This window comes from Danio aesculapii, chromosome 9 (genome assembly GCF_903798145.1).
Source record: "Danio aesculapii chromosome 9, fDanAes4.1, whole genome shotgun sequence".
NCBI classification, from domain to species: domain Eukaryota; kingdom Metazoa; phylum Chordata; class Actinopteri; order Cypriniformes; family Danionidae; genus Danio; species Danio aesculapii.
Genome location: NC_079443.1, coordinates 9,110,106 through 9,136,723, shown reverse-complemented (window position 1 = coordinate 9,136,723; position 26,618 = coordinate 9,110,106). Strand labels below are relative to the sequence as shown.

The following is a 26,618-nucleotide window of genomic DNA, read 5'->3' as shown; positions in this document are numbered from 1 at the left end:
CAGAGATGGCTCGTGGCTTTACTCTCCTTCCTCATGGATAAGGGATAGAATTTCAAAGCAGGTCTGCTGGAGTTCATGTGATGGGTCTTCAGCAGATTCCTGCCTAAGGCCTGCATTAGTCTTTCTTTGTGATTTGTTCTCAATTTTTTTTGATCAATTGTTCTTTCTTATATTATTTTCATGTTAAAAATAATTCAATAGTAAAATATTGATATTTCATATAAATTGTGCTTAAAGAAGGGCGTAGCACTGGAAAGTCACACAAAAGCCATAGCATTGAAAATAATGAAATACCACAACAATTGATAGCTCGCGATAGTGTCTAATTTTGGTTTAAAGAAACAACATTGGTTTAAATATGATAAAAGGAACTTAATATAAAAATATTGTAATAAGTTTGCACGGACATACACACAACCCATTTAAAAGACTAGATTTGGTATGGCCTTTTAATATTTTCAGTTAATATTGATATGTGCTTTTGTTAATTTGTTAAAAAATTTCATTCATTCATTCATTGTCTTTTCGACTTAGTCCCTTATTAATCCGAGGTCGCCACAGCGGAATGAACCGCCAACTTATCCAGCATGTTTTTATGTTTTCACACATACACTACGGACAATTTAGCCTACCCAATTCACCTTTACCTCATGTCTTTGGACTGTGGGGGAAACCGGAACACCCCGGAGGAAACCCACACGAATGCAGGGAGAACATGCAAACTCCACACAGAAACGCCAACTGACCTAGCCGAGGCTCGAACCAGCGACCTTCTTTCTGTGAGGCGACAGCACTACCTACTGCGCCACTGCGTCGCCCTGTTAAAAATTTTATTTGATCAAATAATTTATTTTATTGTTTTTTTTTTTTGTAAATACAGTTTTAGTATGCAGAAGTATCACTATTTAGTGATGGCAAAGGATCCTAAATATACAATTATACAATATACCATTATTGATAAGATTCCAGTATGAGCATGTGGATTACGCAGTGTATAGCAGATAGATCTTCAGGATTAATCGAAGGCGATTGTGTGTGCAATTGGTCAGTACCTGTTCCATAATCAACTGTAAATCTGTAGCAGGTGCTTTCAGATGAGGAAACATTTACTGCAGAGCTGCAGTTCGCTGACAAGATCATAAAATCAAGTTCATAATCTCAAACGATTAAATCGAGTTGTAGTCAAAGATAATCATTCAGTGACACTAGCTATGTTTCCTTCCAAAAATGTGAATTAACTTTATGTGCAAAACTGAATTATCGCATAAAAGATGTACGAATAAGGCAACGCTTCCATCCAACGAGTCAAAGAGAACAAAATCGTCACTTCCTGATTAACTGGCACCAAATATCAACAGTAAAAACAGAAATTGCTGCAGCAATCTTTTCTTTATTTAGTAAATTGCGCCTCAGAAGGCAATCCTGACACGCAGTGAACGCGCGGTGGCCTTTGTAAGGCGTAAAATGCGGAGTACAGATGCTCTTGACAGTTCTGGAGCTGATTAATAATGTAATAACACTAATACTGAAATGGTTAAGGTGTTTTAGAATGACCTAAACAACATTTCAGATCTTTTACAATGTGCTCAGCCTGCTGGTTTGTCCATTCACACACATTTTTGGAATTTGGAATTTGTTTGTTAAAAGTGTTTATGCGTGCATCTTTTATTATCAAATAAAACGTTTATCCTACTCAGTTATGCGCATCTTGGCATTTCCATCAACAGATTTATTTATTTCTTTTATTCGTACAAATCCAAAATGCGCATAAAAATAGGTGGATGGAAACGTAGCTAATGACAGCTATTTGCGTAGATTCTCTGTGAACTACAGCTCTGTGTTTCTTTTACATTTGAAATCATTTGAATTATATCACAATAACATGCTTTTATTATAAACTCAGTTCATTTTCCAGTCAACCGCTTTGAGATTTCCTGTGTTTCTTCATGGGAGTTTAGAGTTTTCGCACAAAAGCTCCATCTGTCATTCAGAGATTTACTTCTAATCACAGAACTGTTCTTCCCTGACAACTAGGGCTGCACGATTTGGAGAAAAAATCTAATTGCAATTTATCTGATCAAAATTGCCATTTACAATAATTTCATAGGTCTGATGTGGTGGTTTTAACAGCACCAAAAAAGACCAAGCATAATCACGAAGTATGCTACAATATGCTACTGTGTATTTAAAACCATTTTATCCAATAAATCCAATAAAGTTGTCATTACAAATTAAGAAAATAACTACAGTATTTTAAATTCAATTTAATAAATTATATATAAAATCTTATATTAAGGTAAATAAAACCTTTAAAACCTTTACATTTAGATTGTTACATTTTTTTGAATATTAATTCCATAACATTCACAGTGCGTTGACAATGCTTTCCATACACAAGTTTAGATTTTACTTCATAGCGCAAGAATTCTTGTACCTTAAAATGTATAATTTATAAATACATTCATATTTACATATTGTTTGTAATGCAATTTTGTCCTTTAGTGCAGCAGTCAGATATATGAGCTGTACCTTTTATTTTACCTGCTCAAAAACACTCTTTGAATGTATCAAACAAAACTCAAGTACATACACAGAACAACACAAGCATTTATAGCAAATGATTAAATGTAAATATTATCCCGCTTTTTGAGGGCAGTCGAGCGAGTTCTCAAACACCTGTGATTGGTCATTGTGTTCCCGCACTCGACAGAAAAAGCTGTGATTGGCGGTCAGTGCGGCTAAATTTACCTATGAGTGCTGCGGATACAGATAAACGGCCTTGGTTACAGTCTATGGGCTGGGAATATCACAGCTGATCCATGATAGACTGGGTGGAGAAAACTTGCGCTGCAGAGTAACACGCTTGTGTGTGTGTGTGTGTGTGTGTGTGGATCCACAAGTATCGCTATAACATTATGGTTTAAAATCGATTAATCAATGCAGGTCTATTGGCAAGATGTGCATGACTATTGCAGCTTTTGATCAAGTGAGGCTGTGGTTTTTATTTCGATTTATCATGCAGCCCTAATAGCAGACTAAATCTGAGAGTTGATTTGGAACAGTGCTTCAATTCTCTAGTCCATGTGTACCGATCTCAGATCGCAGTGCACACACAGAGCTGCAGTATTTCCGGGAAAGGCTAACGGCCTGCAGAGCAATCAATACGGATGAGGTATCCTCTCATGCTTACTCTCCCACCCATACGGAAAACGAGGAAGACATCCCTGTCGGTTCTGGACTCTTAATATTTCTGACATTCACCTTGGATTCTATAGTATTACCCTGAGAGAGGCACTGCCATATTATACTGATATCCATTAAAAAACTCTTCCCGTCTGTTCGTGCTGGCTAGCTTCTCTATATAACATCACTTCAGCCTCTGGATACACTTCTATTTTCTCAATAGGGGAAATGGCTGCAACCAATATTGTTCCTGCTTATTTTGTTTCTCCAGCAGCTCAATTTTAACACCGTTCTTTCATGTTTTTGTGCCTTTTCCTGCTATGATTTAATGTTCAGGCGATTGTCTCTTATGTATCCTTCTTGAATGATGCTATTTTCTTCATTGGCCACCATGCTAGCAAAAAGCACTCTCTGGTTGTGTTAAGGTGAGAAGACCATGTGGCCCAGTCTAGGATACACTTGGTGGAAAAGCCTGACGTGTGGTCATGGGAGTTAGGCCACTCAAAGCATAATCTCCCATAAAAGAAAAGTGCACAGAGAAGCTTTTGTGTGAGATTTCTTGGAGGTCGTGGTGGGTGGTGGTTGTGAATTTTCATCTGTGTCACTGACTAGAGAAATTGAAGTCTTGTTGCTTCATGTGCACCTCATATGCTCATAGAGCCATTTCACACTCTTTACAAGAGACACATGGTTGCATAATATGCTAATATTTTTAGCTAATGCAAGATAGCTTGCATACTTTTCAACAGGAGGAGTCAGGTTTGCTCTTCTTCATCAGATCTTATGGGCAAAATCTAGTTAATTCAATAGGAATAAAGCAGGAGTTCTGTTTGATGGAAGCAGATTTTGCATAGATTTGTTGCGTTAATCAACATATAATGCTGCTTGGTGTAAAAGTGAATTGTTTGAGTCATATAAAACTTTACAGACTGCTGCACCTTATCTGTTTTTATTCGAAGGTAAATCTATAAATGCAACCAGGGAGGCTTTTTTCAGGGAGGCCGTGATGTGGATTTTGCTGTTGGGTTGCTGTGTGGTTTCCAGATTGTTGGCAATGTTTCTAAAGGTGTCCAAACTGGTAGTTTATGGCATCAACAACACCAAGGAGCACATATGCACACAAGCAGTTAAAATGTATACATACCTTGAATGCACTGTAAGTCACTACAGATGCACTGCCAGATGCACGCATGTTTATGTTAAAGCGTTGTTTTTAACATGATGTGTGGTTGCTTGGCATTTTGCCGAAGTTAAAACAGTCCACATCTTAAAGAACCTTAAAGATATGTTAGACATATATAGTCTCTTGTTAACACTAGAACTACCAAGGCAGTCATTTTGACCATTTTGTTATTAACTTTGTTCAAATAAAACCCATATACCTATAGTAAACAAACTTTACCTAAATGTACCTAAATTTATTCTAGCATTGTTGTTTTATTAAAATTACAGAGCACAAAGTAGTTTTGAGTATTTCTACTTTGAATTGCCATAACTGTCATATTGACTGCATGCTATTCAGTGTTAACTTATTCCCATGCCTTTTAATATGCATGACTTTGTTGCATTGCTTTTTTTCTAACAAAACATTCTGTCTTGGGCGATTACAATTAATGTACAATTATATTGTTTATTTTATATTTTTGTCTACATAATTCACTGACAAGTTTTGTACAGTAAATATGAAATTTCAGACTGTAAATCTTCCTTCCATGCATTCAACCTACAGTATGAATTTTCGGATTAGTTCATTGTCAGCAAACCATGAAACTCCTGATATGAGACCTTTTCTCAGATTATCTTTTATCATCATGTTTCCTAAAGATGATTATGGGGGTCTATTAAAATCGTTATCTTGATTTGCTTTAACAAAACTTCTTAGCTGAAGGTATTTGGAAAAAATGTTTTCTATTGAGATTAAATTTAAGCCTCAACTCATCAAAAGATATCATCCTGAATTCATCAAATAAAGATCTTGAATGATTCCTTTAGACTCCCACAGTTTGAATGCATCTGATCTTCCTGGTACGAAAAACTGATTGCCCCATATTGGACTAAATTGAGACAGTGAATATGATTTTTTTAGATAATAAAATAGACAAGTTATAGACAAGTTAAAATAACATAATCCTTCAGAAATCATTCCTATATGCTGATTAAAGGTTCAGAATCAATATGTGTCATCATTATTTCTTGAATAGAAGTTCAAAAGAACAACATGATTTGTTTGAAACAGGATTCATTAGTAGGAATTTAACTGGCTCTACTGTCTTTATGACTTTAATAAAAGTAAAAAAAAATCATAAAATAAATTTTCCCTGATTTAACATACTGTAGATCAGACATTTTGGGTTTAAAATATATAGTTAGGGTTTTCAAAAATAGTGAGCAATAGTGATCTCCCCCCCCCCCCCCCCCCCTTCGCAAACACTGCTAATGAGTTTTTCTGGTTTGTCATACAGTGACAAATCTATGCCTAAATTATGAATTAATTTGACAACATTTCTCAAATGTGCACCACCTTAAAGCACCGTTTATATTTAGCCTCATGTAAATTGTTTTAGGGATTGCACTGTTCTGAGACTTGCTTCTTAAAATGCCATTGATTGTAATAACAGCATTTATTTGCTCGTTTTAAACCAGCGAGTCACACCAGACCTCTCAGAGAGGTGCTAGAAATGAACCTCCAACCATTTGCATGACCCAGTTGTTGCAGTTCTCTCAGCTTACTCTCTTGTGAGCTGCTTGAAGTCTAATTACCACCACTAGCCATGATGCTAAAGAGCGTTTTCTTGAATGGCTGATGGTAATTCTTCTCTGGGGCTTCAGACAGAGAGAGATAGAGTGTGCAGTGGCTTTCACCTTTAAACACCCATCACATATCAAAGCCACAGTATGGCCTCTGGTCCATTCCTTTGGCGAGTCCTACTGACCTAATAATGACTCTCGGTCGCCGCTGCACCACCAGCAGCTCTTAGGCTCTGCCAGGTTCATTATTTCAATTCCAAATGCAGGCCTGGAGCTTGAAGAGACAGGTGACACAGTAAAGCTCTTGGCGGTGCAGTCAGAGGCTGTCAGCGGCTCCCTCCATTCCTCTTTTAATCTGTGTCTCTCCGGAGGGGGAAGAGGAGCTTCCTCTTTACAGCTCTGGCTTTGAAATGAGAGCTCTAGGGTCAGAGACGTGCATGCAGATATACACGCATTAATAAAACAAATACACACAGATGTCTGCCTCATCTGCAAGTTAAAACGGAACAGGGAAGCATGACCCAGTGTCAATGTGAAATAAGTATCTCTCTAAATGCAAGATGTAGTTCAGTTTTTGTTTAATTTTGTATTATTTTTTTGTTAAAATGCAGATCTTCAACCCTATACTTCTTACAATCAACATCAAGCTCAAATTGCCTCCACTTACTGTATCTATTTTATTAGTTCATCAAAAAGTGAAATTGATAGTTCTGCTTCATCACAACCTAAAATAAAAATGGGGTTTGCAGTATTGGCCAAAAGTCCAGCCTTCCATCCTTACTGTACATACATTCGTCTGTCTGTAAATATATTTTTAGCTAAGTTAAACTTTCCCAAACTTTATTTGCACTCTGAAGTGTTGTCGTCTTGTGTTGGATTGCATCCAGGATGTCTGCATTTTTCATTCCTCCAATTAAAAATGTATATATATAGGGTTATGGTTCACATCTAAATTTGATCACTTGACCCAATGAAAAATAAATAATTTGCCTTAAACAATATATTTTATCCCCATGAGAACAATTTTATACAACCTGGCACAAAGCATGCTTGTCTTGTTGAAGAAAGTCAATTAATTTAAATTCTCTTTTTGTTCTAAACAAGAAGATATAGCTTTAATCAAAACAACAATTCCCATAAAAATGTTCATTCATCCAATTAAAAAAAAAAATTAGGGTAATGTTTCACATCTAATCTTGATAGTTTTTTCAGTGTAAATAGAATGTTCTCTCTGTGTTAGGAGAACCTTTTTAGAACTTTCTCCTTCAGGTTTTTAGGTTGTTAATCAGTCTAAATTCAGCTTACCTGAAAAAACTATAGGTGTGTAGTAAAAAACATACCTTTCTAAAAATAATCTAGCAGTCCTGCACACCAAACTTGCTCAAAAATGTATTAATGTTTTGGTCTCCTGACTTTCATCAGACATACACAGAAAGAGTCTGAGAATATTAAGAAAACATAAACTAATTATTAACACTGATGTAGACCAATAACCGAGCATACTATAATAAGCAATCACAAATTAAAACACAACGCCATTTCTACATACAAACAAATATTTAAGCTTCATTATTTTGTCCCAAGGGTGATAAAGCATGCAATGACTTAATCCAGACCAATTCATGTCTTAATAAAAGAAATAATTATTTTTAACATTTAGGCTAATAATTTTGACCTTAAAATAGTTCATAAAAAAACAAATAAGACTTTCTCCAGAAGAAAAAATATTATCAGACATACTGTGAAAATTTCTTCGCTCTGGTAAACATCATTTGGGAAATATTTAAAAAAGAAAAAAAATTCAAAAGGGGGGCTAATAATTCTGACTTTAATTGTAGTTGAACAAGAGCCACACAACACGTGTGATTTGTAGAGTCCGTGCTTAAGTTAATCATAACAGAGTAAAAGTTTATTATTTGCATGTGTTTTTGAGGCCTATTGACAGAGCATTTCAAGAGAATTTAAAACATTTGGGCACAAAAATTATGATGTTTGGAGGTGTAATAAAGATTAATTGCGTTTTAAAAATTTATATGATTTATGCAAAAAAAAAAGTTACTCTTACTTAGACGTTTCTCGTTTCTAGTCCTAATTTCAAAGGCAAAATAATATTATTTTACTTACCCCATTGGCAGATATTTTTTGTTCTTTTAAAGAAAAACTCTTTTAAAGAAAAATTCTGCCATATTTCTTCAGAAGGTGAAAACAAAATTATATGTATATTTAATGTTTTGACTAGAATCAAGAAAAAGAAAAGCAATTTTGCATTGTGATTATTCAATTCCTTTACCTGAATACTGTTAGATTCCCCTGAAAACCATCAAAACGAGCTATTCAAATCATCTTGAGAAACTGCAATATTTATCGAAGTAAAATAAAATATTGCAATGTCAGATTTTTCCAATATCGTGCTGCCCTATTAACATTCATTGGCATGATGCTTCATTTAATCTCAAAAGTGACAATATCTGTTCATGAAAATTCACATTTTTATAATAAACTTGCATCATACTTCATCATTTAGTAAATATTAAGGTTAAGTTACAAGAATCACAGCAACCATTATTGGATTGTTAGTTTTTGGTTTGCAAAAAATTGAGTGACACAATAAATTGAAAGATTTACCAAAATCTTCAGCAAAGCTGAAAGTTGGGCATCAATTGCAATGATCTCCATAACATTGCAATGGCTTTTGCTTTTGCTTTGACACTGTGCTTATCTAATTTGCTCATTTATTTCTAATGTTTGTACTGGTATTTTTAGTAGTGGGTAATGCTGTTTGTTATACTCTCTTGTATAGCCAAACAGAACAAATAACTAAACAGAAACCATATGGGAACTTTAGAACAACGTTTTGTGTTTGCTGGGCACTGGTCAGATGCTTAAAATAGGTCATCTGCAATCAAACGACAGTGTGTATATGATAGTATTTGATCATTTATAAATCAGCATTAATGATTTTGATTGATTCATCCCTCTTGCATTACATTCAAGTTTGATACAACCTTATTTCAACCAATCTAATAAAGGAGCTTGCAGCTTGTTAAATCAAAAGCTTGCGTTTGTTTTTCTCCTTTTCTGAATGAAACTGACCTTAATGGCCAAGGATGCTTCCACGAGTGCAGTCACGTGTAAACGGAGAGGCAGTATTGGGTCAGCGCTCACTTTGATGCTGTTCGACAGCTCCGTCCTGCATCTCGGTGGCAGTCAAAGCCGCAGTCCTGCAACTCTGCATTAAATGCACGCCACTCTGCAGCTCTCGCTCTATTTCTCTTCTCTTCTCACCTGTTTGTCTTTTAGCAAGGGAAGTGTATCGGTTTTCGTCTGCATGGGCAGAAGGATGCGTGCCACTGCAGGAGGAGGTCACAGCAATAATCGCTCTTTTGTTTCTCAAGCCATCAGTATGAACGAGATGTAACAAGCTCATAACATCAGGCTTTATGTGGCTCCTTCCTGCTGCAGAGAGCTCATCCTTCAATTTGAATTGCAAATGGTTGTGATTTTTCTTCTCTGGATGCGTGAAAAGTGTGCTTGTGAATTGGTAATCTTTCCCTGCTCATCGGTGAGTGGCCTTAATTTGCTTAAAGTCTGTGTGAAATGTTTATTTTGCTAGCACACATTGTTACTCTTTAAAGGTGCTGTATGTAAGTTTTTGACTCTTCTAAAGCATAAAAATACCACAACATGTTTGCAGTTATTTAAATAACACGCTAAGTGACCATTCTTGTTTATCTGAAAAACAATGCTAAAGTCAGATATTCTGCTTTGAAAATGTGTGTTACGTGCCGGAACGGCTGTCTTTATTTTGGTCCTTTAACCCGGCCAATGCCAGTTTAGCCAATAATATTTCAGCACCCTGGGTATTTCTTTTATTCAGTCAGGAAGGCTCTCAAAGTATGCGTCCATGACAGAAATGCAACCTCCGGTAGACAGTAGCAGACTCTGAACTGAGACGCAGATTCAGAATTCCACTTGAGGTTATTAATTAGCAAATAATATAAATATTACAAATGTAAACATAATTTGAGCAGGTTATATGTAACTCCTAACTATGTTCCTAATAACACGCTATGTGACGAGATTTGCAGTGATACTGTAAGCAATTTGGCTGTTTGCACCAGACGACACATGACAGAAATTTAAATCCAGCCATTCAGAAGCACAGAATAGGGCACTCACTGCACTCCAACGAAACGGTAAAGTTTATAATCTAATTAAAACACATTAAACCTCTTTACATGTGTTGGTTTACACTGAGTCACAGTTCTAAAGTTCAGTTTCAAAAATCTAAGGTGAACTATCTGCTGCTGCTTTCAGTAGTATGGCAATGAACTCACATTGTTAGCATTTAACACTGAATAAAGCACATGAGGTGTGCCTGAGGTGATCATTGTCAGTTTATCCTGTTGTTCAGCTGCAAGAAATAGACACCATTTCTAAAAGTATAAATTTCAGGTGTTAGTTACACTGTAAAAAAAAAAATCCTTTATTTAACTTTTTTTTTTTTTTTTTTTTCGGCAGCAGGGATGCCGGAAAAAACATAAACTGCTGTTAAAGTACAGACATTTACCGTAAAATAACGAATGTTCTATTACAGAAATTTCCTTAAATTTACATTTCTGGTAAAGTTATGTAATTTACCATCAGTTACTTTAAGTTTCTGTAATTTAATGGCAATTATTTCACTTTTTTTTCAGCACCCCAGTTGCTAGAAAAAAAAAAAAAGTAAAATAATGGATTTCTTTTAGAGTGTAGGTCAAAAGCTATACATTTTTTTTATTCTATCACATGTTGTTTTTTTTTATGTAAAACATGGTTTAAATCAGCCTTCAGGCCCAAGAGTCAGGCACACTTCTGTTGACGTCATCAATCTGGCAACCTGCGCTTGCGTGTGCTTTGAACCAGGCTTGCAATAGCTAGTTCAACCACTGGGTGTCAAATTTACATACTGTATCTTTAAGTGAGCCATTCTGTGCAAGTTAAACTACTGAAAAAAAAGTTTGTTTTGGTAATCTTCAATGAAAGTCTGTCTGTGTTTATCAGTTTGAAAACTTCAGCCACAATTCTTAGCCCCCTCTTAACGTTAGTTTGCTATTTGGGAATAATGCACAAAAAAGCCCTGCCCACTACTCAATGTTCTGTTTCTGTTGGAAGTATGTAAACATACTGAAATAGAAGCCTCAGCAACTTTCAACTCACGCTGACTTTCAATTAAGATTTGGTTTGTTTTTATTGTGCTTTTTATCATTTTGGGGAAGTGAACAGGGCCAGCTAGTCTATGCAAGCACAAATGGCACAGTTGTCTATAGTGAACAGCTGTGTTGCAGACATGAGCAAGGGTGTGTGGGTGTGTGTGTGTGTATCAAAGGATTTTAGCCCCACTTTATGTATAAATAGCCTAACCCACTGACCCACACACACCACTACAGTTGACTGTTTATTTATAGTGGATGGGGTGTTGATCTGACACAACTTCATTTTTGGAGAATGTGGGCACTATAACTTCAACTAATGCTAACAGTTACCTTTAAAGAAGAGTCTTGCTTAATTTAATATGCCTTTAGTTTTTAATAATATTTACTGTTAGATAAAACACACCGGGGGCATACACAGATTTTTTTTTTTTTACATATTTGAGGTGTTGTGTGCAGCCTGTGACATTTCACATCTTATTCCTGTGGTACTTGGGTGGTTGATATGAGATGTCAAACAGTGACAGCAATGTAACATGCTTTATTCCTCTATAACATAGACAATACTTTATATTAGGTAGTTGTTCAGCCTGATCTCACGAGGAAACATAAGTTAAAATTAATACAATTTAATAAATAACAATTTAACTTTTCGTTAGTGGCTAATTTCAGTTCAGTCATGCGGAAAGGATTTTTAAAAGAAGGCGTGGCACCCAACCCCACCCCTAAACCCAACCGTCATTGGGGGATAAGCTAAGCATACTTAATTGTATGAATGAGATCACACAATTTCATACGAATTAGCCACTAAATCAAAAAGTTATTCTATATAATATATTATATCTGTCAGGACACTTTGATTAAATTTTCAACTCTTTTTGTTACAATATAATTGTTAGTTTAGTACAACAGCAAAGTTTGTTTGTTTATTAGATTTTTTATGTGACCTTTTGAACGCTTGATTGTTAAAGGTTGTAACTGCTGTATGCTGTTCTTTAGAGATCTGATAATGTACATCAGATGGCTAAAACAGAAACTGTGAGTGAAAATCAGTTAAAAAAATAAACAATATTTCTATGTACTATAGTATATTTTTGAATGTATTACTTTTATTTCACTTGTCAAAATTTGAGTCTTAGTCTTTAAAGGATTAGTTTACCCAAAAATGAAAAGTCCTGAGCAATTTCCTGAGACCTTCATCCATTGCACACACAAATGAAGTTATTTTAGATGAAATGAGAGAGCTCTCTGATCCTCCATAGGCAGCAACCGTCCTGAGATATTTCCAGAAACGGAACCAAAAACATTCCATGTACTTTAGTGGTTCAACTGTAATCATACGAAGCTGTGGCTCTTCAATTTCATAATGTCAACGTCAGGTTGTTTTTGTTTGCATTTACTACAGGCCATATGGCATGTTGCTACTAGAGTCAGCAACGCAACACACTTTTGTCTTATTGCATGTACTAAACACAAACCCTTACCTGACATAAAAGATGGCTTTTTGGCTCACAAAAGTGTCCAGATAGCTTCATATAATTACAGTTGAACAATTGAAGTCACATGGAAAGTATTGATTAGGTTTATGACTCTTTTCTGTATGTCTCGGGACTGCTGGTGCTGTTGGAGGACCAGAGAGCTCTCTGATTTAATCTAAAAATCTTTCATCTTAATTTGTGTTCTGATGAATGAAGGTCTCTGGGAATTGGAATGACATGAGGTTGAGTAATTAATAAAATATTTATTTTTATTTTTAAGTGAACTATCCCATTAAATCCTGATAAAGAAAAGCGTTAATGGCGTTATGTTTCAGAAACTGGTCAATATCTTCTTCTTATCATCTCATTGACTTGTGAGGAGACTTAAACTTTATGATCTGATCAAACAGTTAACTTCAATTTGCTAGAAGTTTATTCCTTTAGAGCTTTTATCTTGGTACAAGAAGTACTGTGCTTGCATTACTGTATGTGCATTATGCATTAATTGGATCTTGGGGTTGTAATATTGAAGCAGTCTGAACATCTCAGGTTCTGGCTTGACCACTATAGCACCATGCAAATATATTTCTTTGTCTTTTGTGGCATTATCAGCTTGGTTATGAACAGTGGGTGCATCAATTGTTCTCTCTGACTCCAACTTTTTAAATGGCTCATGCCAAGCAGGGCTTGCTGCAGATGAGCATTGAACCCTGCCCGTACCCATGTGTAATGTCAGCTACATCTGTGTTCAGAACACATCACCCGACTTCCCATCCCATTTCTGTCTCAAAAATGTTAAAAAACAAAATGCACACTAAGTATATTTATCCATCCCACACACTCTTAAGTTCATAAATTAAGTTTCAAATTAAACTAATGAAACATAAGTTACCTGACAAAATTTTATTGCCTCTGTTTTTTCAAATTTCTTTTATACCTGTTTTAATACATTTTTAAATATGTATAATATAATAATTTAATAGTTGTTTATATTTCTTATACTTCTTGTGATAAGTTTATACTTTGTTTAATCTTCCTGTTTATGTAGAGTTTTGAATTACCATTTTATTTTCAATGTTTTTTACTTCAATGTTTTCCTTTAATCAATCTTGAATTGACTCAAAAAAATATATATTATTAAATTCTGATCATCCCAGGTCACACAGGCTTAAGCTTTGAACTCGTGGAGAGGGAAAAAAAGTTTATTATCATGATTTTATGATGTTTTTGTGAGTTCATATGTTGTGGTCATGCCAAAACTAATTAAACAAAAAATTTGATAGAAAAACTGAAACAGAAAGATTAACATGACAGATTGACATAGGCGTGGCTTCTGACATCACAGTTGGATGTGGGCGGGGTTTTCTGCAGCGAGACACTCCTCACTCATGTTATCAGGTCTGCACTGTCAGGTTCAGCGGCGGTGTAATGTATTCTTAACAAATCTACTGATCTGATGTTTAAAATAGATAGATTTATTGCTCTTCTTTCAATCAAAATGAATAATGGGCAACTTGAATTAATTTGTCTTTTCTGTTTCACAGATTGATTGAGGACCCTTTCCATTCAGAAATCAGCTTGGCACTGCCACAGGACCAAAGGTAAGCTTTTTCCAGCTCTAAAAACTGCTGACTGCTTTTTGTTTGCCAAAATTCCTTCACATAGATGCAAGTGATGTTTAAAGTGATTAAATTCTATGAGTAGGGAGGCACAATTTATTTGTGGTTACCAGCTTGTTATACGGTTTTTACATTTTGAAGTTGATTTAGTTTGTATTTTTAGTATTGATTTTGAAAAATTAATTACGGTCATATATCTTTTTAATCATGATGTACAGCAGAGCACAGCTAAAAGTCAGCTAATTCAAAGTAACGTGTTTATATACCAAAAAATAATAGATGTCATATTTGGAACAAGAATCATTTGATGCCAAATTAAGAGTCTATTAAAGGATCACAGTGCAGATCCAATTACTAAATCCCTGACTTTTAAGATGCCAAATATGCTTCAAACAACTACACTACCTGACAAAAGTCTTGTCGCCTATCTAAGTTTTAGGAACAACAATCAAATAACTTGACTTCTAGTTGACTATTTGGTACCAGAAGTGGCTTGAATGAAAGGCAAAGGCTTTAGATTACGCTTATTTTACCAAAATAAAATATGATCATGCCTTGATTTTTAATTATTTAATTAGGACAGTAAGGTCTGACTTTGCTTAGACAAAAGTCTTGTCACTCAACAGAAATAAAGTACAGTATAGAATATAAAGTCATGGTGCAGTGGAAAAAGAGTTAAAATCATGCATGACTCCCATGAGCTTGGAGGACTGCATCCATACATCTCTGCAATGACTGAAATAACTTATTAATAAAGTCATCTGGAATGGCAAAGAAAACTTTTTAGCAGGACTCCCAGTTCATCAAGACTGTTTGGATTCATCTTCAATGCCTCCTCCATCTTACCGCAGACATGTTCAATAATATTTATGTCTGATGACTGGGCTGGCCAATCTTGGAGCACCTTGACCTTCTATGAAAGGAGAGCTATCCTGCTGAAGATTTTACCCTCTCCTGTGGTTTGTAATGTAATGGGCAGCACAAATGTCTTGAGACCTCAGGCTGTTGATGTTGCCGTCCACTCTGCAGATCTCTTAAACGCTCCCATACTGAATGTAACCCCAAACCATGATTTTTCGTTTACCAAACTTGACTGATTTCTGTGAGACTCTTGGGTCCATGCAAGTTCCGATAGGTCTTTTGCCGTATTTGTGATGATTGGAATGCAGATCATCAGATGATCCATCAGAAAAATCTACCTTCTGCCACTTTTCCAAATGATCAACTAGAAGTCAAGTTATTATTTGTTGCTCTTACAACTGGGATCGACGAAAAGGCTTTTGTCAGGTAGTGTATAATTTTTATTTATTTATCAGGTGTTTAATCATTGCTTAATTAAGATATAAAAATGTAATATATTGTTATAATAAAATGCTTACAAGTTAATGATCTAGACTTGACCTTTAACTTAAGTTTGTTTGTTTTTTTTAGGCCATATTGTAGCTACAAATCTGACAAAATTATGATATCATCCTATGTGCAACTGGCTTTAAAAAAAAAAAACAGTTCTTTCACTCTTTAATAACACTCTGGATATTTCCATAGACACGTGAGGCTTGTTTTGAAAAGAACATAACATCTGTGGACAGACTCAACACCTTGAAACCTTCCAGAAAGTTAACAAAAACTCAAATAGTGCTGCTTTAAGCCTGAGATCCTCAGGTGTGCTCCATTTTAGTCCATTTCAAAAGTGAAAGCATGTGGGGATGTATGGAACCAGTAGACGCCGTCTCTCCCCCGGGACTCTGATGTTCCTGAATTACATCCGCGAGTGTCTTCTGCCCTGTTATCAGGGCTAAGACCTGCCGCCTGCCGTTCATTCCACTACACTATCATTAACCCCTCCATCCCGGCCTTGAGGAAACCTCAGCGCCTCTTTCCTCCATCCACCCTCTCAGTTAGTGGCTCTTTACGTCTGGTGTCGGGGGGAGGTGCAGAAGTATGGTCATTTCTTCAGAGCGCCTGCTTTAGCTCTGCGCTAATGAGAGAGGACAGTGGGAGAGGACGAGCACGAGCAAACGCTTTATGTCTCCTGTTTCACAGAACAATAATTACGCACAGTGTCATTTCTCCTCATCAGCGAGCAAATGAGTGTTGGGTTTTGGCTGTGCATTAGGTGTCTAGACTAGTTGACAAGAGGTGCGTCCCAAATTGTCTATTTAAGCGCTATTCTACGCCATTTTGTAGTATAAATAGTATAAGTAGCACATTCACACTGAAGATTCTAAAAAGAATGTGTTTTTTAAATACCTGGTTGATGCACTTATTCAAGCTTTTAAAAGAAGTGTGTAATGTTGAACACTTCATGCAGACTCGAAGGGTGAATTATTTCATTTATTTTGCATTATTAGCCCCTTTCACACAGTGATACCGGTAAATATCTGGAAAATTTACGGCACAACTTTACCGGTAAATTAAAAAAAGCGCTCTTCACACAGGCGAGGACATTACGGAATTTTTCCGGAAAAGACCATTCACACATCCATTCCAAAATACCGGTAAATTCTGACATCAACCAGAAATGACCTCTAAACGGCTGGGCCTGTATTTGTAAACATTTGACTACATTACAAACTCTGTGGATGGATCAGTATAGTGAACAACTTCGATGAAAACATATAGAGCAACACTTTCGCATGTCGAGATGTAGATGATATGTGTGTGTGCTGGCGCTCACCGGCTGCTTCACGGGCACACGCGACTCGTCAAGCAACTGAAGGAAGCAGAGCTTGAAGGTAAACAAACAACGGCTTATCATAAGCATCTTATGGATAATTATTTATACTGTTGGCATTAGATGAACATATAAACGTTATCTGACTAACTTCTAGCAGTTAAATGTGTCTGGGAAAATATTCAAAGGCTTTTATTTCCATAAACCGCGCGGACGTTAATGCGTCTGAGTGTTCTGATTGGCTAAATCAGACGTCTCACATCGGCACGTTCTAGATGTGCACGCGCACTTTCCGGCAATCTTCCTTCTGCGTTCACACAGCGCAGCATTCCGGCAAATTACCGGTAATGTTACAACTTCTCTTTCCGGAAAATAGCCATAACGAATTTACCGGTATTTCCAAAAAGGGCCTGTTTGGTAATTTTCTGGAAAGGTCTGTATGTGTGAAAGGGGCTATTGTGAAAGCAAAGATCTCTCTAATAAATGATTGCGCCTTAGTACTATTTGGTAGTTTATGATGGTTTATTTCACTTATTTGGCAACCATTAAATATCACCTTGGAAATGGTTTGAATTTCCGTTTAGTAAAAAAAATGTTTTTTTCTCAGATGTGATTTTTATGCATAGCTGTTCACATTATTGTTATATAAGTGGTCAATATCAGATTTGCAGTGTGAACAGGTCATGATCCTAAACTGACCCTCATGTGCAAAATTACTGTTACGGACAGCACAAAATGTCTAATTATGATCACGATGTGTATACTGTACAAAGCACATTGTCAGATTATGCTTAATATGATTATTTCCCTTTTTACAGACACTGTAAAAGGTTGTTCTGCTTCTACTAATGTGTATTTCGTGCATGGTTTGATCGTGCACGAAAGTGAAGAGCGGTGCTTGGGTGGTGATGTGTGATTGTCGTGGGCCCCTGAAAACATCCCTTGGGGCCCCCAAAGTGCGTGGGCCCTTAGAATTGTCCTAACTCCATCCCCATCCCCCCCACCCCCTAGTGGCGCCAATGCTTGTGATAGAAAACACTGATCATTTGTGATTTATGACAACCGCAGTGCGCATCTCTCTGACCACCAGTGTAGTGAACTCATCAAAGGTTAATGAGCAGCTGCAGGCTGTAGTGTGAAGGCGGAGCTGGTTTATCTCCGTGTGGGTTATTTCATTTTACTTCGTTATAAACAACAGGCACGTGCAGAAGGGGTGTTTGGGTGGTTGAGAGCCTGCCTTTTTTCTCTCTCAGAGAAAAAGTTCATCCTTAAAATGAAAATACCTCTCCTTTGCGCACGGATCCCCTATCTGCAACACCCCCCGATGGTCTTCAGCTTCGCGGTCAACACGTGTCCTAATCATTAAACTGATTGGTTAACAAGCACTAGTTTTGCCTTCAAAATGTTTTTTAAAATGATCAACCAACTTTATGACGTAAAATTTTTGCCGTGTGCTAGCGGTGAAGTAGATGATTGTTGCAGCACAGAATGATAGTGCATGTCGCTCTAAGAATATGTAAAAGTCACATGAAATCCGACATAACCGTTCACACTGGATTGCAAAACATCAGATCTGTATCTAATTTAATATCACATATGAAAGTGGCACAAATCTGAACTGAACAGATCAGATTCCATGCGGTTTGAGCTGTTCACACTGTCATTATCTGAGTGACGTGGTCAAAAAAATCTGATTCGGGCTACATTTGGCTGCAGTGTGAACGTAGCCTAAGTCATAGTGTATCATTTGGGACACAACTAAAGTTAACTTGTAAAGTTAAACTGCGCAATCATGGAACTAAAGGAATTCTATAACTATTAAAATGGCTATAGCGGTCTGACCATTCATATATCATATTGACAAGTCAAATTTACGTTCAAAGCTTCTATTGAGACATTAGTATTGAAAGCATTTGTATGTCTGTTGTCGTATTTTATGAAGTCATTACCATAAAACTAAGATCTTTTTGGTAATGCAAGGAAAGGGAGGCCTTTCTGCATTTTTTTTTGTTGATCAGCGAGTGCTTAAATGGTTAAATGTGTTTGAACAGCCACAAAAAAAAAAAGCAAATGGCTTGATTCTTAAATGTTATAGAATGTGTTGTTGAAACAAGCCAGAGTAAAATTTTGCCATCTAAAATAGTTTGTTTTTCAAAAAACAAAATTATGAAAAGTTCTCTTATCAGTCTTGATTCTACAGTAACTGTTTTCTACAGTTTTTTGTTATCGGAAACAAAGAAAAACTTTTTCCCTACTGTTTTTTCCATTGTCTCTTTACTCTACAGTTTTTCCATTGTCTTTTTATTGTCTCTTTACTCTACTGTTTTCCATTGTCTTATTATTACATGAAAAAAAAAAATCTGATAAGGCCCATATAGTCTGCCATTGAAAATAGTAAAAAAGTGGACAAAAGAGACAGATTTAAACCAGGTATAAACAGGAATTTGTACCAGATCCAATCAACCAAAACAAACCCTAATACCTGGTGTAAATAGGGCAAGAAAGATCTTATGAAACAACTTTAGTCTTCTCACCACAATAATATTATTTGTCTGTTGCAAAAAAATAAAAATACATTAAAATAATCACAGAAGTACTGTGATAAAAATGAATAATTTGGACAAGAGTTTTTGCTATCAAAATAGAGTAAATCGAATTTAAATACATTTAAGCTTTATATAACTATTGTATCAATTGGTATGACAGAAGGTAACGACAAGTAACTATTAAAATATATTCAAGAAAGACTTGTTATTTCAAGTGATTTGTTCAAAACACTGATTCATCATGTAATAAAACTAGTGAAGTCTTTATGAGTAAAAATAATTCATTTAAACAAATTAAAAATGTAAAAATAGAAAGCAACCTTGTTAAAATGTTATTTTGTGTAGTTGTCTGTTCAGAATCATGGAAAATCCTGCTCTCCATAAAAAAAAAAATAATAAAAAATAAATAAATAAATAAATATATATATATATATATATATATATATATTATATATATATATATATATATATATATATATATATATATATATATATATATATATATGCATAATCGTACAGCTGTAATACCTGTTTAACATTTTGTAAAATGATAGACATGGCTTGTGCAGGTTTACATTATATAAAAGGATACTTTAATTTTATTACTTTTTTTTTGTAATTACATGATTCACTTGTAAAGGGCGTCGGGGGAGTGTGAAATCAATGCCAGTAGCCTTGAAGAAATTCTGAGATGTTTTTAGTTCCCCAGAAGCTGAAGAAGCAGCTTTCCACACAGACTGTGCAAAGGTGTTGCGTTTCTGATTGTTTTGGTTTAGATGGAAATAGAAGCTGAAAGTATGTGCTGCTCCAGGGCAGCCGTACCGTCCCACTGTGTGCTGTTTTTGGCGTTTGTTAAAACCTCTTCAGTTCAGCTGCTGGCTAAAGTCAGAAGGACCAACTCACATGTATCGCTCAGACTCACCACAGGCTCTGCTTCTTGCTGGCAATTTTTAGATTACGCAATAAATGCATTGGTTTATATCTGATTTTTGGTAGATATCCTGATAAAATGACCCATATTAAAAATAAATTCCAAATAAAATCATATTTTTTGGATCCTCCTCGTTGAAGTGTATTGTTTGTTCAATCTCTTAGGGGAATTACTCTTTCTTACTTTATTCAAAGATAAAAAGTGTTGAATGGATTTGCAATTTATCAAGGCAAATAGGTTTAATATATTAATGTTACATAATTCCATGTTGTTGCCAAGTTACAATAAAGACCAAAAACAAATCTAGTAATATATATTATAAAATAATTTTTTGTTGATTGGAATTTTATTTTATTTTGTTTTATTTTATTTCATTTCGTTTATTTTTTATTTAATTTTAATTTAATTTATACGTATATTATTTTATTTTTATTTTTATTTTGTTTTAAGTCAAGGTGTCTGTCTTTTTTTCAACTTCAGATGACAGTTTAAAGGAGTGGTCCAGAGCTCCATGTCACCAGAAAGCGTCTCTGCTATAACATTACAGCGTATACCATTGCGTGGTATATGGTCGTAACCTGAAGGGTTTATGACATCATTAACCCGGATGTATTTTTTTGTAGTCCTTAAATTCATTCGCTGTAGGCTTTGCTAAGCTAACTCTGTAAAAGCCAAAGTCTCCCTTAGCATTGAACTTTGAGCATCTAACATTTAGAGATGCTGTTTATGTTCACACAGCTACATAATGTCCACCTATTTTATGCTATTTGTTGAATTTATGTTTGGTTTATTTTAAATATATATTTTATCCATTTATTCATTCATTCATTTTCTTTTTGGCTTAGTCCCTTTATTACTCTGGGGTCGCCACAGTGGAATGAACTGCCAACCATCCATACACACTCATACACTACGGACAATTTAGCTTACCTAAATCATTACCTAATTACCGAATAATTACCTAAAAATAAATGAACAAACTCCTTTCATTTTTCATTTTTTAACGTCTCATCTGAAAACAGGCTTCCCAAAAATATAAACTATTATATAAAACACAGACAATAATATTTACAAATATTTTCGTTTGACATTCAGACATTGACAGACATAGTCTAAAGAGTAATTACCTATTTTCATGAATCCATTAAAAAAAAAAAGTTTCTATTTTGTACCATTGTCATGGATAGTACCATTTTTGGGCCACCAAGACTCAACACAATGGAGGATCTCCAGGCTAAATTGTGGTCCAGTCTGTCCAAATGTCTCGTTTTGAAGCCGTTTTGGTGTGTCTGCCTCTGGACAGGGTGTGATAGTTTTGATTCTATTCATAACATGCACAAACCAGGATCTTTGTTTTCGCTTGGAAGAATGGCCTTTGGCTGACTTATATGAGCTCTTTCAAATAGAGATCCCAAAGTGGTGTTGACCTTAGCAGACTTATTCTGTTCCGCCTTGACCTTTCACCACCACACAAACTCACTGCTCTGATTGTACAGGATACTCAGAGATAAGAAAAGAGCAAGCGGGAACAGGAAGTGATGTAATGATATCAGTACAACCACAGGAAAGCACGTAATGGAGGATTGAAATGTGCTTTTATCTACCCATTCAATGTCTCGCCTCCTCCTCCATTAGTTTCCATATTAATAAAACGGTTTCGTGTTGTATTGTTCAAAATCAAAAGTGGCATACTTTTGAAGTAGGGGCTGCATGATTCTTTTTTTTTTTTTTTACAGAAAGCCAGTTCTGGAATCAGAAGTAAATCTGCAGTAGGTATTTTCAGATTCAGTTCAATTTAATAATAATGATAAAAAAAAAACTTTCTAACCTTAAATGCGCTGTATGTAAGTTTTTGACTCTTCTAAAGCATAAAAATACCACAACATGTTTGCAGATATTTTAAAAACATGCCAAGTGAACATTCTTGTTTATCTGAAAAACAATGCTGAAGTCAGATTTTCTGCTTCGAAAATGTCTGTTACGTGCCGAAACACTGTCTTTATTTTGGTTCCAATACCACTTTAGCCAATTGCCTTGTTGGAAAACCGCGTATTTCATTCATTCATTCAGAAAGACTCTCAAAGCATGCATCTTTGACCGAAATGCGACGTGCGGTAGACAGTAGCACACCCTGAAATGAGACGCAGATTCCACATCAGATTATAAATATTATGAACGTAAACATTAGGTGAGCAGGTTACATTGTAACCCCGTGTCCTAACAAAATGCTGTGTGACAAGATTTGCAGTGATAAGCAATTTGCACCAGACGAAACATGACAGAAATTTAAAAACAGCCATTCAGAAGCACAGAATATCCACTCACTCATGAAATGGTAAGGTTTATAATCTAATTCATACATATTAAACCTCTTTATCATTATTAAATGTACAGGCTGATATGTGTTGGTTTTGAGTCACACTGTTGTTAAGCTTACATATACTGTACCTTTAAGGGGTTAGAATTTTGTCCTCAGACTGAGGCTCACACACCACAATACAAATACAATATAATAAATACAAATACAAGCAAAAAAAATTCGAAAATACAAATTTCATTTTAAGATCCAATTTAGAAATCAATAGTAGTGGGAATCAATGTCGTCTTGTGCTTGGTCTTCATACCACTTACCAGATGGAAGAAACTGAAAACAACCATGTAGTGGATGTGAAGAGTCTTTTACAATAATGAAGGCTTTTCTTTTCATTACTGCAGTAAATAAATCGGTGGGGGGTGTTGGTCTGTCACCAATTATTTTGCCAGCTACTTTTACTTACCTTACAAGTTTGTTTGTTTTTAACAGAGGCAGTTAAACCAGGTAACAATATTAAACACAAGGACCGATTCGATGAGGGATTTATATACGACAATTCAAATATCCTTCCAGATGAAGAAGGATTTAATACACAGAGCTGTAGTTCACTGACAAGCTATGCAATGTTGTGTTCAAAATCGCAGAGGGTTTAAATTGGCAATAATGAATAAATAATAATCGTTTTTTGTGTCCCCTCTCAGCTTTTGCTTGATTGCCATTTCATTTCAAATTATAGTGTAGGCCTAGTTTACAGTAATTTATTGTACTAATATTTAATGTATTGTCAAATATATATTTTATCCAATATTGTTATTTTAACTAAAGCTGTATGATTTTTTTTTCACAAAAATATATGGTAAAACCTAAATTGTGTTTATTGTGATCCAAAGTTGTTTTTTGAGCATTAAGTTTTCAGTGTCACGTGATTCTTAATGAATCATTGTAATAAGATAATTGAAACTTATTTTATTGTCAGAATTAATTGTCATTGTTTTTTTGCCAATCATTGTTACATATTCTGATCTTTAGAGACCCATATATATTGAACACAAATGGATTTTTAACTGTCGTAGTAGCAGAAATCTCTTATATTTTAATAACATTCTAGCTGCAAACTACATATTTCTTTGCTTCACTGGAACGTTGAGTTTTACTTGTCACAATGTCAGACAAATCATTAAACAAATGTGCGTTTATTTAAATGAAAGTACAAAAATCCAAATGGTTCTTACATCCTGCATCCTTATTAACCCTTTAAGTGTGTCTCGTACAGCATTTAGACACACAAAGACAGGTTTCCTTTAACTGACAACAGATGGTAAGAAAACAGTTTCTCCAATACCTGCGTTAACACTTCACTGAGATTCTCATGAGAAAACATTGTGAGCATTAAAGAAACATCACACAAATTATACACAATAAAGCATCAGAAATAATTTTGCCGTACATAAATATAAAACATAAATTTGGCAGGAATTATATCTTTATTTATCACATACATAATGTAACATTTCAACAACAAAATAATATAATATTATTGATATTAAACTGGCTCTTACAAACTTGAATACAAAATAAGAATCTTCATTACCATTACTTAGAAGGTTTCTTTTTGCTCAAATGATTTTACCTCCTGTGTCAAGACATATTTTTGTGAGAACCAATTGATGTTGAATGCAAACTTTAATACAACAGCATTTACTTTAAAAAATATATAAATATTTAGTAACATTTAAAATGTCTTTGCTGTCACTTTTGATTAATTTAATGCATCCTTGCTCGATTAAGTATTCATATCTTTAAAAAAAAAATTCTGGCCTGCAATTTCTGAACAGAGTATTATCTGATCATCAACATTTTTGCCCTATTAAATCTATCTATTTACATGTGCACACTCATTGGTAATTAATGACTTCCAGTAACTTTGTTGCTGCAAACACAGCAAACTCAACATTATTAAATGTGCTCAGTCTTGCATGGCAAGTGATCTACATTTGAAAACGGCTCCAACCAGCTCTGGGACATGTTTGCATGAACTCAAATTAGGCTCAGCTTTGTCGTCGGTGAACTGCAGGTCATTGTAATGTGTACACAGTCACTTCTGCCAGCCTGGCTCACGTTCAAGGCCTGTGGGCTTACTTGAAAAGAGACTGGACACTATTGATTCATAGTACAGTGCATTATATCTGTGTGGATGAACACACACACCCCTGCTGTGTGTAAATGGAGTCTCAGCTGGACTGTCCTGGACTAGAATCATCATCTGTAATTTTATTCACTGTCCACTTCAGAAGCCTTTTTTTAAACTCATTAAATTTAATGGTAGCATCAGCAAGGCTGTCTCTGATCTGTCTCTGTACCGTGACTGAATCGGGGCCCCTCATTTCCCTAAGTACCCCCAGGCACAACGTTGCCCCCTTTTATCCCAGCTTGAGTTCTTGCTCTGGCCATATATTTGACCTCAGAGATATGACTGTGACATTAGAGAGGCTTGCCTGATATGGCTTTAAAATAGCTCCTGTTTCACTTACCGGACAGGGCGATAAATAATAACAATAAAGTTCCTTTCTACACCATCTTCATTTGATGAATGGCTAGAACTCATGTTCTGCATTGCTAATTATGAACAAGTGATATAGGGTTGTTTGATCTGTATATGAAAACGTTTTTCTTGCACTGATTGAGAAATATTGTATTGAGAGAAATTATAAGTTGCAAAAAATTAAATAATTATCCTTTAGATTGTATGTACATTCTAAGATAATTCGAAATACCTATTCCCTTTAAGGTCCCATGAAGTGCTTTGAAATATGTATATTTTTGACGTAATCTCAAACGAAACACAAAGAGAGGGTGGGACAAAGCATTGCACCTCCCCTTTTTAAAAAAACAGCCAATAGCATTTAGTTTTACCACAGCTCTAGTAGTGAGAGTTGTTGAGCTCAAGTGCATCAAATTGAAAGGAAATGAAAATCAAATTAAAGGGGCGGGGCATGTCAGACGCTAGAGAGCATTTAATTGGTTATGATTTAATGAGAAACTAATATGAGTTGACGTGAATGAAATCGTTTATCCATTTAGGCGAAGTGTCAAACTGCATGCTTTACATGTTTATATCAGTTTTATGTCTTCTAAATGTGAATTTTGTCATGGTTTTGGAGCACACAAGCGTATAGAAATCTTAAAAACGAACAAAACTGATACTAACATCTAAAAAAATTTATTTTATTGTCATACTTCAAATGTACTGACTGCTATTGGTAAATGTTATCTTAATTCAGTTGTGTTACTGTCAGTAGTTTAATATTGGAGTGGTATATTGTGTTCAGAAAAAAAAAACTAGATTAAAGAAAAAAGTAATAAATTTCCTCTATAAAATTATACCTTTTAGAAAGTTGGAAATAATGTTTAAGCACTACACTAATTGCGACGCATCAATTATTTGGGAACTAAGGTCGTTTTATAGGATCAAAATGAAATAAAATTTACAATTTGTTACATTCCAATATTCATTAAAAAGTGCTTTGTTCATTTTAAGAAGAAACACATTTTCATTTGATCACCAAATACAAAAAAATAAATGTGGCTTTTCAAATTGTTGTGACAGCTCAGTGTTTACTTCTGATTAGTATTTAATGAACATCAGAAGGTGTTGAAAGTTAAACAATGCAGAAATGCCATCCAATGTTATGTAAACCTCAGGAAAGCCATCTAATGTTCGTAAGCTCATTAGTTCACTAAAGAGTTCCCTATCCTTAAATGTTAAAAGTGTCTCTATTTTTTAATAAACACTTGATAATTTATAATGTAAAAATAAATAACACTATTAATGGACCTTAAATTTTAGTTGGAAATTTTTGAGTTTCTGTGAAGCTATGTTATATACGCCTTGTTTTTCCTTTATGTATTTATTTGTTTTTTTTTTTTTATGTT

The 26,618-nt window shown here is 35.1% G+C and overlaps 1 protein-coding gene across 1 annotated transcript in view; it reads left to right on the top strand.

The window, feature by feature from the left end:
* Positions 1 to 26,618, top strand: part of raph1a (Ras association (RalGDS/AF-6) and pleckstrin homology domains 1a) — a 150,672-nt gene that overhangs the window by 26,581 nt on the left and 97,473 nt on the right. Inside the window, 1 exon segment of the mRNA XM_056464734.1 lies at positions 14,146 to 14,202. The gene's annotated coding sequence lies outside the window, so the exon portion shown is untranslated.